The sequence below is a fragment of the Heterodontus francisci genome, chromosome 15 (assembly GCF_036365525.1).
Source record: "Heterodontus francisci isolate sHetFra1 chromosome 15, sHetFra1.hap1, whole genome shotgun sequence".
Lineage (NCBI taxonomy): Eukaryota > Metazoa > Chordata > Chondrichthyes > Heterodontiformes > Heterodontidae > Heterodontus > Heterodontus francisci.
In genome coordinates, this window is record NC_090385.1 from 97,990,652 (window position 1) to 98,008,140 (window position 17,489).

The window sequence follows — 17,489 nt, forward strand, 5'->3', positions numbered from 1 at the left end:
TAGTAGATAAACAATGGCAAACATTTAAAGAATTAATTCATAATTCACAGCAAATGTATATTTTAAGGAATAAAAGCCCCATTGGAAAAGTGGTCCAACAGTGGCTAACAAGAGGAATTAAAGGTCGTATTAGATTAAAGGAAGAGACGTATAATGTTGCAAAAAAGAGAAGCCTCGGGATTTTAGAAATCACCAAAGGATGACAAAGATATTGATAAAGAAGAGAAAAGAGATTATGCGAACAAACTAGCAAGAGACATAAATAGATTGTAAAAGCTTCTATAAGTATGAAAAAAGGAAGAGATTAGTGAAAGTAAATGTGGGTCCCTTAGAGGCAGAGACAGGAAAAAATATAATGGGGAAATAAGAAAATAGCATAGATATTAAATGAATACTTGTATGTGTCATCATGGTAGAAGACACAAGAAACATTTTGGAAATAATGTGGAACCGAGCATCTAGCAAGAATGAGGAACTTAAAGAAATTAGTACGAATAAAGAAATAGTATTGGAAGAATTAATCAGACTAAAAGTCAACAAATCATCTGGACCTAATGGACTACATCCTAGGCTTTTAAAAGAGGTGGCTTCAGAGATGGTGGATACATTGGAATTTGATCTTCCAGAATTCCTTAGATTCTGGTACAGTCCCCGCAGATTGGAAGGTATCAAATGTAACCCAGCTATCCAAGAGAGGAGGGAGAGAAAAAACAAGGAACTATGCACCAGTTACCCTGATATCAGTAACAGGGAGAATCTAGGATCTATTATTAGGGACGTGGTAAATGGGCACTTAAAAAATCATAATATGATTAAGCCGGGTCAACATGGATTTATCAAAGGGAATTGTATTCGACAAATATGTTAGCTGTTTTTTGAGATTGTAAGTAATAGGATGGCTAAGGGGAAACTAGTGGATGCAATGCATTTGGATTTTTAAAAAGCATTCGATAAGGTGCCATAGAAGAGGTTATTTATACAAAATTAGAACTCTTGGGATTGTGGGTAATGTACTAGCATGGATTGAGGATTGGCTAGTAGATAGAAACCAGACAGTGGAAATAAATGGGCTATTTTTGTGTTGACAGGCTGTAACTAGCAGGGTACCACAAGGATCAGTGCTTGGGCCTCAGCTATTTACAACTATATCAATGACTTAGTTGAGGGCACTGAGTGTAATGTATCCAGGTTTGCCATTAATACAAAGTTAGGTGGGATCTGGGTCTCCTTGCACATGGTTCACAGAAAGTTAACATGCAGATACAAGAAATTAGGAAAGTAAATGGTATGTTGGCCTTTATTACAAAGGGGTTGGACTATAAGAGTAAAGAGGTCTTAGTGCAATTTTATAGAGCCTTGGTGAGACCACAACTGGAGTACTTTGTGCAGTTTTGATCTTACCGAGGGAATGATCTACTTGCCTTAGAGGGAGTGCAACGAAGTTTCACTAGACTGATTTCTGGGATGAGGGGATTGCCCGATGAGGCAAGATTGAGTAGATGAGGCTGACATTCCCTGGAGTTTAAAAGAATGAAAGATGATTTCATTGAAACATATAAAATTCTTAAGGGGCTTGATAGGATAAATGCTGGGAGGATGCTTCCCCTGGGTGGGAAAGGGGTGTGGGGCCAGAGTCTCAGAATAAGGGGTCAACCATTTAGAACTGAGATGAGGAGAAATGCCTTCACTCGAAGTGTTGTGGATCTTTGGATTCTCTAACTCAGATGTAGATGCTTAGTCATTGAATATGGTTAAGACAGAGGTTAACAGATTTCTTGATACAAATGCAATTAAGGGATGAGGGGATAGTGCAGGAAGGTGGAGTTGAGGTAGCCATGATCTTATTGAATAGCAGAGCAGCTCAAAGGGGTGAATGGCCTACTTCAGCTCCTATTTCTTCACTTCTTATTTTTCCAGGACAGTGTCCTCGGCCCAACTAGCTTTATCTGCTACATCAACGGCTTTGTCTCCATCATATCTCAGAGGTAGGGATGTTCGCTGATGATTGTGTGGATGATGAAGCAGTCCAAACTCACATGCAGCAAGACCTGGATAACATTCAGGCTTGGGCTCATAAGTTGCAAGCAACATTTGTGCCACACAAGTGCCAGGCAATGACCATCTCCAACAAGAGTGAATCTAACCATCTCCCCTTGGCATTCAATAGCATCACCGTTGCCAAGTACTCTGCTATCAACATCCTGGGGATCACCACTAATCAGAAATTTAACTGGGCCAGCCACACAAATGCCATGGCTACTAGAACAGGTCAAAGACTGGGAATTCTGTGCCGAATGACACTCCTACTGACTCTTTTTTTATTTGTTTATGGGACACGAGCATCGCTGGCAAGGCCAGCATTTATTACCCATCCCTATTGTTTTGAGAATTCTTCACCTCCTGCAGCCCATGTGGTGGTGGGAGTGATGGTATTGAGTGTTGTTGGAGCTGAATTCATCCAGGCAAACGGAGAATATTCCATCACACTCCTGACTTGTGCCTTGTAGATGGTGGACAGGCTTTGGAGAGTCAGGAGATGAGTTACTCGCCGCAGGAGTCTTAGCCTCTGACCTGTTCCAGTTAAGTTTCTGGCTAATGGTAGCCCCTAGGATGTTGATAGTGGGGGATTCAGCGATGGTAATGCCATTGAATGTCAAGGGGAGATGGTTAGATTCTCTCTTGTTGGAGATGGTCATTGCTGGCACTTGTGTGGCGCGAATGTTACTTGCCACTTATCAGCCCAAGACTGGATATTGTCCAGGTCTTGCTGCATTTCTACACGGACTGATTCAGTATCTGAGGAGCCACGAATGGTGCTGAACATTGTTCAATCATCAGCGAACATCCCCCCTTCTGCTTTTATGATTGATGGAAGGTCATTGATGAAGTAGCTGAAGATGGTTGGACCTAGGACACTACCCTGAGGAACTCCTGCAGTGATGTCCTGAAGCTGAGATGATTGACCTCCAGCAACCACAACCATCTTCCTTTGCGCTAAGTATGACTCCAGCCAGCGGAGGGTTTTCCCCCTGATTCCCATTTGCCTCAGTTTTGCTAGGGCTCCTTGATGCCATACTCGGTCAAATGCTGCCTTGATGTCAAGGGCAGTCACTCTCACCTCACCTCTTGAGGTCAGGTCTTTTGTCCATGTTTGAACCAAGGCTGTAATGAGGTCAGGAGCTGAGTGGCCCTGGCGGAACCCAAACTGAGCGTCAGTGAGCAGGTTATTGCTAAGTAAGTGCCGCCTGATAGCACTGTCAATGACACCTTCCATCACTTTACTGATGATTGAGAGTAGACTGATGGAGTGGCAATTGGTTGGGTTGGGCTTGCCCTGCTATTTGTTTACAGGACATACCTGGGCAATTTTCCACATTACAGGGTAGATGCCAGTGTTGTAGCTGTACTGGAACAGCTTGGCCAGGAGCACGGCAAATTCTGGAGCACAAGTTTTCAGTACCATGTTGTCAGGGCCCATAGCCTTTGCACTTTCCAGTGCCTTCAGTCGTTTCTCGACATCACGCAGAGTGAATCGAATTGGCTGAGACTGGTATCTGTGATGCTGGGGATTTCAGGAGGAGGCCAAGAGGAATCATCAACTTGGCACTTCTGGCTGAAGATTACTGCAAATGCTTCAGCCTTATCTTTCGCACTGATATGCTGGGCTCCCCCATCATCTAGGATGGGGATATTTGTGCAGCAACCTCCTCCAGTTAGTTGTTTAATTGTCCACCACCATTCACGACTGGATGTGGCAGGACTGCAGAGCTTAGATCTGATCTGTTGGTTGTGGGATCACTTAGCTCTGTCTATCTCATGCTGCTTATGCAGTTTGGCACACAAGGAGATTGGAGTACAGGAATAAAGAAGTCTTGCTACAATTGTACAGGGTTTTGGTGAGACCACATCTTGAGTACTGAGTGCAGTTTTGGTCTCCACATTTAAGAAAGGATATACTTGCATTGGAGGCAGTACGGCAAAGGTTCACTAGCTTGGGCCCTGGGATGAGGGATTGTCCTATGATGAGAGGCTGAGTAAACTGTGTCTATATTCTCTGAAGTTTAGAAGAATGAAAGGTGATCTCATTGAAACATATGCAATTCTAAAGGGGCTGGATAGGGTCGACACTGAGAGATTGTTTCCACTGGTTGGGAATCTAAAACACGGGCGATAAGAGGTCGATCATTTAGGACTGCGATGAGGAGAAATTACTTCACTCAAAAGTTGTGAATCTTTGGAATTCTCTACTCCAGAGGTTTTTGGATACGCCATAGTTGAATACATTTAAGGAATAGACATATTTTTGGTCTCTCAGGGAATCAAGGGGTATGGCAAGTGGGCGGGAAAGTGGAGTTGAATGCTATGATCAGCCAGGATCGTTTTGAATGGCGGAGCAGGCTCGATGGGCCATATTGTGTACTCCTGCTCCTATTTCTTGTGAAGCAGCTGAAGATTATTGGGCCTAAGACATTGCCCTGTGGAATTCCTTCAGCGATGGTGTGGGGCGGAAATGATTGTCCACCAACAACCACAACCATCTTCCTTTATTCTCGTTATGACTCCAACCAGTGCAGAGTTTTCCCCGATTCCCATTGACTCCAGTTTTGCTCGGGCTCCTTTGCTAATGATTGAGAGTAGACTGATGGGGCGGTAATTGGCCGGGTTGGATTTGCCCTGCTTTTTGTGTTCAGGACATACCTGGACAATTTTCCACATTGCAGGGTAGATGCCAGTGTTGTAGCTGTACTGGAACAGCTTGGCTAGGGGCACGGCAAGTTCTGGAGCACAGGTCTTCAGTACCATTGCCGGAATATTGTCAGGGCCCATAGTTTTTGCAGTATCCAGTGCCTTTAGTCGTTTCTTGATATCACGCGGAGTGAATCGAATTGGCTGAAGTCTGGCATCTGTGATGCTGGGGACTTCAGGAGGAGGCCGAGATGGATCATCAACTCGGCACTTCTGGCTGAAGGTGGTTGCAAATGCTTCAGCCTTATCTTTTGCACTGACATGCTGGGCTCCCCCATCATTGGAGGCTGGGAATGTTCATGGAGCCTCCTCTTCCCATTAGTTGTTTAATTGTCCACCACCTTTCACAATTGGTGTGGCAGGATTGCAGAGCTTAGATCTGATCTGTTAGTTGTGGGATTGCTTGGCTCTGTCCATTGCATGCTGCATCCACTGTTTAGCATGCATTAAGAAACATAGAAACATAGAAAAACAGGGGCAGGAGTAGGCCATTCGGCCCTTCGAGCCTGCATCACTATTCAATATGATCATGGCTGATCCTCCAAACTCAGCACTCTGTTCTCGCTTTCTCCCCATATCCCTTGATCCATTTAGCCCTAAGAACTAAATCTAACTCTTGAATATATTTAATGATTTAGCCTCAACTGCTTTCTGTGGTAGAGAATTCCACAGGTTCACCACTCTCTGGGTGAAGAAATCTCTCCTCATCTCAGTCGTAAATGGCTTACCCCTTATCCTTAGACTGTGACCCCCAGTCCTGGACTCCCCCGCCATCGGGAACATCCTTCCTGCATCTAGTCTGTCCAGTCCTGTTAGAATTTTGTAGGTTTCTATGGGATCCTCTCTCATTCTTCTAAACTCTAGCAAATACAAGCCTAATTGACCCAATCTCTCTTCATTCGTCAGTCCTGCCATCCCAGGAATCAGTCTGGTGAACCTTCGCTGCACTCCCCCCATAGCAAGAACATCCTTCCTCAGATAAGGAGACCAAAACTACACACAATACTCCAGCTGTGGTCTCACCAAGGCCTTGTATAATTACAGCAAGACATCCTTGCTCCTGTACTCGAATCCTCTCACTATGAAGGCCAACATATCATTTGCCTTCTTAACTGCCTGCTGCACCTGCATGCTTACTTGCAGCGACTGGTGCACAAGGACACCCAGGTCTCGCTGCACCTCCCCCTTTCCCAATCTATGGCCGTTGGGATAATAATCTGCCTTTCTGTTTTTGCCACCAAAGTAGATAACCTCATATTTATCTACATTATACTGCATCTGCCATGCATTTGCCCACTCACTCAACCTGTCCAAATCACACTGGAGCTTCTCTGCATCCTCCTCACAGCTCACACTCCCACCCAGCTTTGTGTCATCTGCAAACTTGCATATATTACATTTAATTCCCTCATCTATATCATTTATATATTGTGAATAGCTGGGGTCCTAGCACTGATCCCTGCAGTACCGCACTAGTCACTGCCTGCCACTCGGAAAAAGACCCGTTTATTCCTGCTCTTTGTTTCAAGTCTGCCAACCAGTTCTCTATCCATGTCAGAACCTTACCCTCAACCCCATGTGCTTTAATTTTGCACGCTAATCTCTTATGTGGGACCTTATCAAAATCCTTCTGAAATCCAAATACACCACATCCACTGGTTCTCCCTTATCTATTCTACTAGTTACATCCTCAAAAAATTCCAGTAGATTTGTCAAGCATGATTTCCCTTTCGTAAATCCATGTTGACTTTGTCCAATCCTGACATTGTTTTCCAAGTGCTCTATTACATCTTTTATAATGGACTCTAGCATTTTCCCCACTACTGATGTCAGGCTAACTGATCTATAATTCCCTTTTTCTCTCTACCTCCTTTATTAAATAGTGGGGTTACATTAACTACCCTCCAATCTGTTGGAACTGTTCCAGAGTCTATAGAATTCTGGAAAATGACCAGCAATGCATCTACTATTTCCAGGGCCACTTCCTTAAGTACTCTAGGATGTAGATTATCAGGCCTGGGGATTTATCAGCCTTCAGTCCCATCAATTTCCCTAACGCCATTTCCCTACTAATACTGATTTCATACAGTTCCTCCTTCTCACTAGACCCTATGTTCCCCAACATTTCTGGGAGGTAATTTGTATCCTCCTTTGTGAAGACAGAACCAAAGTATGTATTTAATTGGTCTGCCATTTCTTTGTTCCCCATTATAAATTCCCCCGTTTCTAGTCTTGTGTTGTATCTGCACCAGGTTGATACCTCATTTTCAGGTCTGCCTGGTGTTGCTCCTGGCATGGTCTCGTACCATCTTCATTGAACCAGGGTTGGTCAATTCACATGATGGTAATAGTAGAGTGAGGGATATGCTGAGACATGAGGTTACAGATTGTGTTGAAATACAGTTCTGCTGCTGTTGTTGATCCACAGCGTCTCATGGATGCCCAGTTCTGATCTGCTGGATCTGTCCTGATTCTACCCTATTTAGCACGATGGTAGTGCCATGCAACACTCTGGAGGATGTCCTCAGAGTGAAGACAGGACTTTGTCTCCACAAGGACCATGCGGTGTTTACTCCTACCAATACTGTCATGGACAGATGCATTTGCGACAAGTAAGTTGGTGAGGATGAGGTCAAGTAGGTTTTTCCCTCCTGTTAGTTCTCTCACCAGCTGCTGCAAGGCCAGTCTGTCAGGACTCAGCTAGTTCGGTCAATAGTGGTGCTATTGAGCCACTCTTGGTGATGGGCATTGAAATTCTCCACCCTGAGTCATTCTATGCCCTTACTACCCTCAGTGCTTCTTCCAATTGATGTTCAACATGGAGACGCACTGACTCATCAGCTGAGGGAGGGTAGTAGGTGGTAATCAACAGGAGATTTCCTTACCTGTCTTTGACCCGATGCCGTGAGATTTCATGGGGTCTGGAGTCAATTTTGAGGACTCCCAGAACCACTCACTCCTGACTGTGTACCACTGTGCCACTGCCTCCAATGCATCTGGCCTGCCGGTGGGACAGGACATATCCAGGGATGGTGATGGAGCAGTCTGGGACATTGGAGAGTATGACTGTCAGGCTGTTGCTTGAGTAGACTGTAAGATAACTCTTGCAGTTTTGTCAAAAGTCACATGCTGTTAGTGAGGAGGAGTTTGCAAGTTTAACTGGGCTGGATTCCCCAAAGTCAACCCACCACTTACAAGGCACAAGTCAGGAGTGTGATGGAATATTCTCCACTTGCTAATCACCTTCAAGAAGCTCGATACCATCCAGGACAAAGCAGCCTGCTTGATCGGTACCCCATCCACCACCTTCAACATTCACTCCCTCCACCACCATCATGGCTGCAGAGTGTACCATCTACAAAATGCACTGCAGCAACTTGTCAAGGCTCTTTTGACAGCACCTTTGAAACACGCAACGTCCGCCACCTCGAGGACGAGGGCAGCAGGTGACACACCATCTCCAGGTTCCACTCTTAGTCACACACCATCGTGACTTGGAAATCTATCACCATTTCTTCATCATCCCTGGGTCAAAATCCCAGAACTCCCAAATAAACAACACTCTGGGAGCACCTTTGCCACACAGACTGCTGCACTTCAAGAAGAAAGCCCACCACCACCTTCTCAAGGGTAATTAGGAAATGACAATAAATGCTAGCCTTGCCAATGATGCTCACATTCCAAGAATGAATAAAAAACAAAATTTCTAAAGTATCCTCAGCTTCTCCACCTCCATCTCCAATCCTTCTGATGAAAGGTCTCAGACCTGCAACAGTAACTGTGCTTCTCTCTCCACAGATACTGCTAGATCTGCTGAGTATTTCCAGCATTTTCTGTTTTTCTTCCAATCCTTCTGTGTCTTTTCCCCATTTCCAATTGCTCTGTGCCACACCAGCCTCTCCTTGTCTGTCCCCCAATCACAAATCCCTCTGTGTCTCTAGCCCTCCATTTCCAATCCTTAAATGTATTTCCCATCTATGTTTGATCCTTCTGTGTGATCTATTCTATATATTTCTCTCTGAGCTTCCTGTATATGTTGGAATCTGTGTGGCTGAATTTCTAATTACATATGGTGGAAAGTCAATTTCCATCGAATGAAGGAGTCACTGTCTGACACGACATCAGCATTTCCCTTTGGAGAGATGTTCCACAATGGAAACAATGGTCTTATGTCAGGAGGTGTCTGAGAAGTTTAATTGGGATGAAAGGGAAAACAATTTGACCTCTTCACTTGCTTAGAAGTTTGGAGGACATTGAAAGAGGCTTTGACATTGGATATGTGAGAGGTTCTGTTACTCCAGGGGACAAGATTCACCAGCAACATACAAAGCTTTTTCGAATACCACTTTTGTCATTTTAAGTTTAGAGTGTATTATGAGTGATATTGAATCATTTGTCTAATTTCCACCCAGGCTAAACTTCTCTTCCTTTGACCTCACTGGAAATATATACAAGGCATGGTGTAGGGTGGACAGTTAATTCACTATCACCTGTTTTACAGCACCATCTAGTTTGAATTACCCCCAATTTTTGAGGACTGTAAACCTAGTTGCAACAAATCCCAAATCTTTAACACTGATAAAACACCTGTGAAAAATTATTGAGGCAAGTGTGAGCGCTGGGTTGTGACTCCTCAATAAACAAATCTTGCATTAAAAAATGGAGTGTTATAGGGATTTGAGAGGAGACAGAAATTTAATGGCAGTGGCTGCATCTAAACTAAAATGTGTGTGTGAAACTTTGGGCTGCTGACAGTCTGATGCAGATAAACCAAGAAATTGAATTTTTCACTGTTTCGCAGTTTGCAAAGAAGTGGGAAATAGAAAATGAAAGTCATTAAATGACAGTGTAAGATTCTGATTAGGATGGCCAAGTAGAAACATCTAGGGACACAAATACATAGGCTGGTATCATGCTCAGGTTTCAGGTTGAGAATGAAGAGTGGGTTAGAGGGGAGAATGTTGTACCCGTCTTTGGTATGTTTGATGGACAGTGTGAGGGAGCTTTACTCTAAATGTAACCTTGTGCTACACCTGCCCTGGGAGTGTTTGGGACAGTGTAGAGAGAGCTTTCCCCTGTATCCAACCCATACCGTACCTGCCCTGGGAGTGTTTGGGACAGTGTAGAGGGAGCTTTACTCTGTATCCAACCCATACCGTACCTGCCCTGGGAGTGTTTGGGACAGTGTAGAGAGAGCTTTCCTCTGTATCTAACCCATTTTTTTTTTTTTTGACAGTGTAGAGGGAGCTTTACTCTGCATCCAACCCATACTGTACCTGCCCTGGGAGTGTTTGATGGACAGTGTAGAGAGAGCTTTCCTCTGTATCCAACCCATACCGTACCTGCCCTGGGAGTGTTTGGGACAGTGTAGAGGGAGCTTTACTCTGTATCCAACCCATACTGTACCTGCCCTGGGAGTGTTTGATGGACAGTGTAGAGGGAGCTTTACTCTGTCTCCAACCCATACCGTACCTGCCCTGGGAGTGTTTGGGACAGTGTAGAGAGAGCTTTCCTCTGTATCCAACCCATACCGTACCTGCCCTGGGAGTGTTTGGGACAGTGTAGAGGGAGCTTTACTCTGTATCCAACCCATACCGTACCTGCCCTGGGAGTGTTTGGGACAGTGTAGAGGGAGCTTTACTCTGTATCCAACCCATACCGTACCTGCCCTGGGAGTGTTTGATGGACAGTGTAGAGGGAGCTTTACTCTGTATCTAACCCCGTTCTTTTTTTGAGAGCTTTACTCTGTATCTAACCCCGTGCTGTACTTGTCCTGGGAGTGTTTGTTGGGACAGTGTAGAGGGAGCTTTACTCTGTATCTAACCCATACTGTATCTGCCCGAGGAGTATTTAATGGGACAGTGTACAGGGAGCTTTACTCTACCTATCCATCCAGTAACTGCCCTGATATTATTTGATGGGACAGTGTAGAGGGAGCTTTACTCTGTATCTAACCCCGTGCTGTACTTGTCCTGGGAGTGTTTGTTGGGACAGTGTAGAGGGAGCTTTACTCTGTATCTAACCCATACTGTATCTGCCCGAGGAGTATTTAATGGGACAGTGTACAGGGAGCTTTACTCTACCTATCCATCCAGTAACTGCCCTGATATTATTTGATGGGACAGTGTAGAGGGAGCTTTACTCTGTATCTAACCCTGTTTTTTTTTTTAAATTTTACTATTTATTGTCAACTTATGTACAGCTGTGCTTTAAATGCTTGATGGGTACAGCATCACACGCATCCTGTGCCCAATAGCCTTAGCAGGAAGGTTACTGCTGAACCCCGTACTGTACCTGTCCTGGGAGTGTTTGGGACAGTGTAGAGGGAGCTTTACTCTGCATCTAACCTGTGCCATTCCAGTCCTGGGAGTGTTTGATGCAGACACGTTCCTTGTAAATGGGATGTGTGTGGCATCACTGACAATATCTTGATAAGCACCAAAAAAACAAAATCTCGAAGCAAAGTGGGTGTTTTGAGAAGCTAATTTTGGACATCCTGTGTCCAGATGTCAATCTAAAGTTCTGTTTGTCTCAGTTAGTTGCAGTTTGCTAGTTGTCTCCTGTAATTGGAAGAGACCGCAGACGGTGTAAAAAGGGAAGCGGAACCCATGAACCGGTGCTGAGCTTCAGTGAGAGCCAGTGCCCAGCAGGACTGCAGGGTGCATTTACATGTTCAAATGACAGGATGACCTTGGCATGATTTGAATGAGATGTCGCTCTTGTATCCAACAGTGGACTTTGAGGCTGGAAGGATCCTTTCTCATGTAGATTAATGGCTCATTCTAAATGCCTGTGCTGAGATCAAGGGAACCTTGCCTGCCAGCGTCATGAATTGGACATTCCGCCACATACATCCCATGATATTCCAATCATTCACTTTAATGGCAGGAGAAGGGTGGGCTGTGTGTCGGTTAATGTGCTCTGATTGCCATGTATCTCCTCCCTTCCCTCGGTTTACCCTTCCTCTTATAAATCATCAAGCTTACCAAGCCCAGACTTGGTATCTCCTAAATCGCCAGCTCGTGACTCACCCTGCCTGCTCTCCTACTCCCACCAGCTTCAGTGTACTGGATGAGGGTCTCAACCATTTCCCCCGGGTTCCCATAAAGGGAAGCTATTTACAACCTTGTACAAAAACCAGTGTGGTGTTGGAACTGCTCTTCAAATTGGTTGCAACCAGTCTGCTTTCTCTAGCCGTTAATAACTGACTGCTTTGCATATTCAAGCAAATATTGACCGGTTTTATATAGCATGTAAATTCCCCCTTCACTTCTAGCACTCCCAAAGTTAAGGCAAAAAGAAATCTTGCATTTATGTAGCACCCTTCACGGTATCAGATATCCCAAAACGCTTCCCAGACGATGAAGTACTTTTGAAGTGTAGTCACTGTTGTAATGTAGGAAATGCGGCAGCTAATTTATGCACAGCAAGCTCCCAAAAATAGCAATATAATAATAACCAGAGAATCTATTTTAGTGATGTTGGTTGATGGATGACTATTGAGCTCAATGTGTAATACCCACCCCATGCTATTTTTTCAGTGTTTCTTACTTTCACATACCCATTGCATTAACCATTTGCACCTCCACTTCCCTCCCCCTCACTCTGCCTTCTCGTTGAGCTCAATATTGGAGGCTGGGGCCAGGGAAAGAGGAGGACCCGAGAGCTCCTGCTCCACTTCACCACTAAAATCCAGTGCCCAGGATCCCACCCTCCCATACCAGCTGGCATCAAGGAGAGGAACGAGACATCCCCTCATAAGACACATTTTCCCCTTGTGAGGGGAAATGACAATTCAAAGTTGGGGTGTGGGGAGAGAGAAAGCAGCTTCACTCTCCAATATGCTGCTGTTCCAGTGCTACCAGCAAGAAAGGCACCTTACTGGAACCCCCCACCACCTTTAACCCTGTGTCACCACCCAGCCAACTACCCCCCCCCACCCCCACACCCCCGTTCTGTCCCTGTCCCCATCTCTCCTCCTGTCGGTATGGATGTGTATGAATGAGAATGCGCATATGGGTGTCTAGCATCACCTTGTGGTAGAGTTTATAATTTCTGTAGGAAGTGGGGAAACAGTAGATCCAGTGATTGGTTCTCTCAACCGCAGTGAGTTCCTCAGTGTCACTCTGGGAAGCCGAGCCACTCACTGAGCTTTAAGTGATACAGAGGGAGCGAAAACAATTCAGTACCTTTGAGGTGTGGTGAGTCCTGCAGATCACAGCTAGTTCCAGGGTCTTGTGGTGAGACAGAGCTGTTAACCTTCAAACGGATACTCAGGACTGGATTATGTGCAGGAGGCAGAGCTCCCAGCGCTGGGCCGAAAAGACAGGGGGATCCCCGCCTCTGCATTTTTTCAGCACGCACAACCCCCCCCCACCCCCGGAGTGATCCTCCAGTCTTTTGCGGTCAAAGTTTTAGGAGGCGGGAACCCCATCCCTTTAAACACTTAATAGGCATGGGAATCCCACCTCTAAGAGCTGCTGGCCAATCACAGGGCTAATCTAATGGTGACCCTAAAACCATTGTCGAATGTTGTAAAAACCCATCTGCTTCACTAATGTCCTTTTGGGAAGGAAATCTGCTGTCCTTACCTGGTCTGGCCTACATGTGACTCCAGACCCACAGCAATGTGGTTGACTCTTAAATGCCCTCTGAAATGGCCCAGCAAGCCATTCAATTCAAGGGCAACTAAGGATAGGCAATAAATCCTGGCCTAGCCAGCGACGCCCACATCCCATGAACGAATAAAAAAAAAAGTGGGTAACATAAAACAGAACCCAAATGTCTTTTAAAACATATAAATACTAAAAAGTTAGTCAAAGGAAAGAAGGGAGCAATAAGGGGCCAAAAAGGCGATCTTCTTGTGGCAGCAGAGGGCATAGCTGAGGTACTGAATGAGTACTTTGTATCTATCTTCATAGAGAAGATGTTTATAATGTCACAGTTAAGGAGGAGGTATTAGAGAAATTGGATAGGAGAAAACTAGACAAAGAGGAGGTACTTTAAAGGTTGGCAAAGCTCAAAGTGGAAATATCACCCGGTCCAGACTGAATGCATCCTAGGTTACTGAGGGAAGTCAGGGTGGAGATAGTGAAGGCTAATGGAGATGATTCATTTTGGTAGCTAGAATGAGGAGAGGTAATATAAACTAAATGGTACAATTTTAAAGGGGATGCAGGATGCCAGGGGTGTTCTCACACAAATCTTTGAAGGTGGTAGGACAAGTTGAGAAGGCTGTTAAAAAAGCAAATGGGATCTTTGGCTTTATAGATAGAGACAGAGTCCTAAAGCAAGGAAGTTATGCTAACCTTTATAAATGACTGGTTAGGTCCCAGCTGGAGTATTGTGTTCAATTCTAGGTATCAAACTTCAGGAAAGATGTCAAAGCCATGGAGAGGGCACAGACAGGATTTACTAGAATGGTACCAGGAATGGAGGATTTCAGCTGTGTGGAGAGACTGGGGTTGTGTTTCTTTGAGCAGCAGAAGTTAAGGGGAGATTTGATAGATGTGTTCAAAATCTTGAAAGGTTTAGATAGAGTAAGAAAAACTGTTTCTGACAGCAGAAGGCTTAGTAACCAGATAACACGGATTATAAGGTAAAAAATAACTTGTATTTGCATTGGCAAACGATGCAGAGGCAACACGAGGAAAGTAATCTATGCACAGCAAGTTGTTGTGATCTGGAATGCGTTATCTGAAAGGGCAGTGGAAGAAGGTTCAATAATAACTTTCAAAAGGGAATTGGATAAATCCTTTAAAAAGGAAGAATTTGCAGGGCCATGGGGAAAGGGTGGGGGGGGGGGGGGGGGTGGGTAGAGTGAATTGGATAGCTGTTTCAAAGACCTGCCGCAGGCTCAGTGGGCCAAATGGCCTCCTTTTGTACTGCAGGATTCTATGATTCTGTGTATATCACAGGCCATACCTTATCGACTTTTCCTTTTCTGTTGTTTCTCTCTATTTATCCTTTTCTCTTCACAGTCCACCTGGCTGTGGCATTTGCAAATGTTTCATCTTACAGCTATTGATGGCCCCAAATTCCTAGTTGGACTGAAAGCCCTCAGCTAAAAACAAAGGGCCTACAGGTTTTATAGAGACTGTTCACGGGTGTTATGAATACTCGGAAGGCAGACTATCCATAATATTATTTCTTCTTCACACCCCAGCCACACGGGCAATGACTGGGACTGTCCTTACACATGGGGAATGACTGGGACTGTCCTTACACACGGGGAATGACTGGGACTGTCCTTACACACGGGGAATGACTGGGACTGTCCTTACACACGAGGAATGACTGGGACTGTCCTTACACACGAGGAATGACTGGCACTGTCCTTACACACGAGGAATGACTGGGACTGTCCTTACACACGGGGAATGACTGGCACTGTCCTTACACACGGGGAATGACTGGCACTGTCCTTACACATGGGGAATGACTGGGACTGTCCTTACACACGGGGAATGGCTGGCACTGTCCTTACACACGGGGAATAACTGGCACTGTCCTTACACACGGGGAATGACTGGGACTGTCCTTACACACGGGGAATGACTGGGACTGTCCTTACACACGAGGAATGACTGGCACTGTCCTTACACACGAGGAATGACTGGGACTGTCCTTACACACGAGGAATGACTGGCACTGTCCTTACACACGAGGAATGACTGGGACTGTCCTTACACACGGGGAATGACTGGCACTGTCCTTACACACGAGGAATGACTGGGACTGTCCTTACACACGGGGAATGACTGGGACTGTCCTTACACGCGGGGAATCACTGGGACTGTCCTTACACACGGGGAATGACTGGGACTGTCCTTACACACGAGGAATGACTGGGACTGTCCTTACACACGGGGAATGACTGGCACTGTCCTTACACACGAGGAATGACTGGGACTGTCCTTACACACGGGGAATGACTGGGACTGTCCTTACACGCGGGGAATCACTGGGACTGTCCTTACACACGGGGAATGACTGGGACTGTCCTTACACACGAGGAATGACTGGGACTGTCCTTACACACGGGGAATGACTGGCACTGTCCTTACACACGAGGAATGACTGGGACTGTCCTTACACACGGGGAATGACTGGGACTGTCCTTACACGCGGGGAATCACTGGGACTGTCCTTACACACGGGCAATGACTGGGACTGTCCTTACACACGAGGAATGACTGGGACTGTCCTTACACACGGGGAATGACTGGGACTGTCCTTACACACGAGGAATGACTGGGACTGTCCTTACACGCGGGGAATCACTGGGACTGTCCTTACACACGAGGAATGACTGGGACTGTCCTGACACGCGGGGAATCACTGGGACTGTCCTTACACACGAGGAATGACTGGGACTGTCCTTACACACGGGGAATGACTGGCACTGTCCTGACACACGGGGAATGACTGGCACTGTCCTTACACACGAGGAATGACTGGTACTGTCCTTACACACGAGGAATGACTGGGACTGTCCTTACACACGAGGAATGACTGGGACTGTCCTTACACGCAGGGAATGACTGGGACTGTCCTTACACACGGGGAATGACTGGGACTGTCCTTACACGCAGGGAATGACTGGGACTGTCCTTACACACGAGGAATGACTGGGACTGTCCTTACACGCGGGGAATCACTGGGACTGTCCTTACACACGAGGAATGACTGGCACTGTCCTTACAGGCGGGGAATCACTGGGACTGTCCTTACACACGGGGAATGACTGGGACTGTCCTTACACGCAGGGAATGACTGGGACTGTCCTTACACGCGGGGAATCACTGGGACTGTCCTTACACGCGGGGAATCACTGGGACTGTCCTTACACACGGGGAATGACTGGGACTGTCCTTACACACGAGGAATGACTGGGACTGTCCTTACACACGGGGAATGACTGGCACTGTCCTTACACACGGGGAATGACTGGGACTGTCCTTACACACGAGGAATGACTGGGACTGTCCTTACACACGGGGAATGACTGGCACTGTCCTTACACATGGGGAATGACTGGGACTGTCCTTACACACGAGGAATGACTGGGACTGTCCTTACACACGGGGAATGACTGGGACTGTCCTAACACACGAGGAATGACTGGGACTGTCCTTACACACGGGGAATGACGGGCACTGTCCTTACACACGAGGAATGACTGGGACTGTCCTTACACACGGGGAATGACTGGGACTGTCCTTACACACGGGGAATGACTGGGACTGTCCTTACACACGAGGAATGACTGGGACTGTCCTTACACGCAGGGAATGACTGGGACTGTCCTTACACACGAGGAATGACTGGGACTGTCCTTACACGCAGGGAATGACTGGCACTGTCCTTACACAGGGGGAATGACTGGGACTGTCCTTACACACGGGGAATGACTGGCACTGTCCTTACACACGAGGAATGACTGGGACTGTCCTTACACACGGGGAATGACTGGGACTGTGCTTACACACGGGGAATGACTGGGACTGTCCTTACACACGAGGAATGACTGGGACTGTCCTTACACGCAGGGAATGACTGGCACTGTCCTTACACACGAGGAATGACTGGGACTGTCCTTACACACAGGGAATGACTGGCACTGTCCTTACACGCAGGGAATGACTGGCACTGTCCTTACACACGGGGAATGACTGGGACTGTCCTTACACACGAGGAATGACTGGGGCTGTCCTTACACACGGGGAATGACTGGGACTGTC

The 17,489-nt window shown here is 46.2% G+C and overlaps 1 protein-coding gene across 3 annotated transcripts in view; it reads left to right on the plus strand.

The window, feature by feature from the left end:
* The window catches only part of btk (Bruton agammaglobulinemia tyrosine kinase), a 738,635-nt gene that overhangs the window by 479,917 nt on the left and 241,229 nt on the right, over nucleotides 1–17,489 (plus strand). The window lies entirely within an intron of this gene.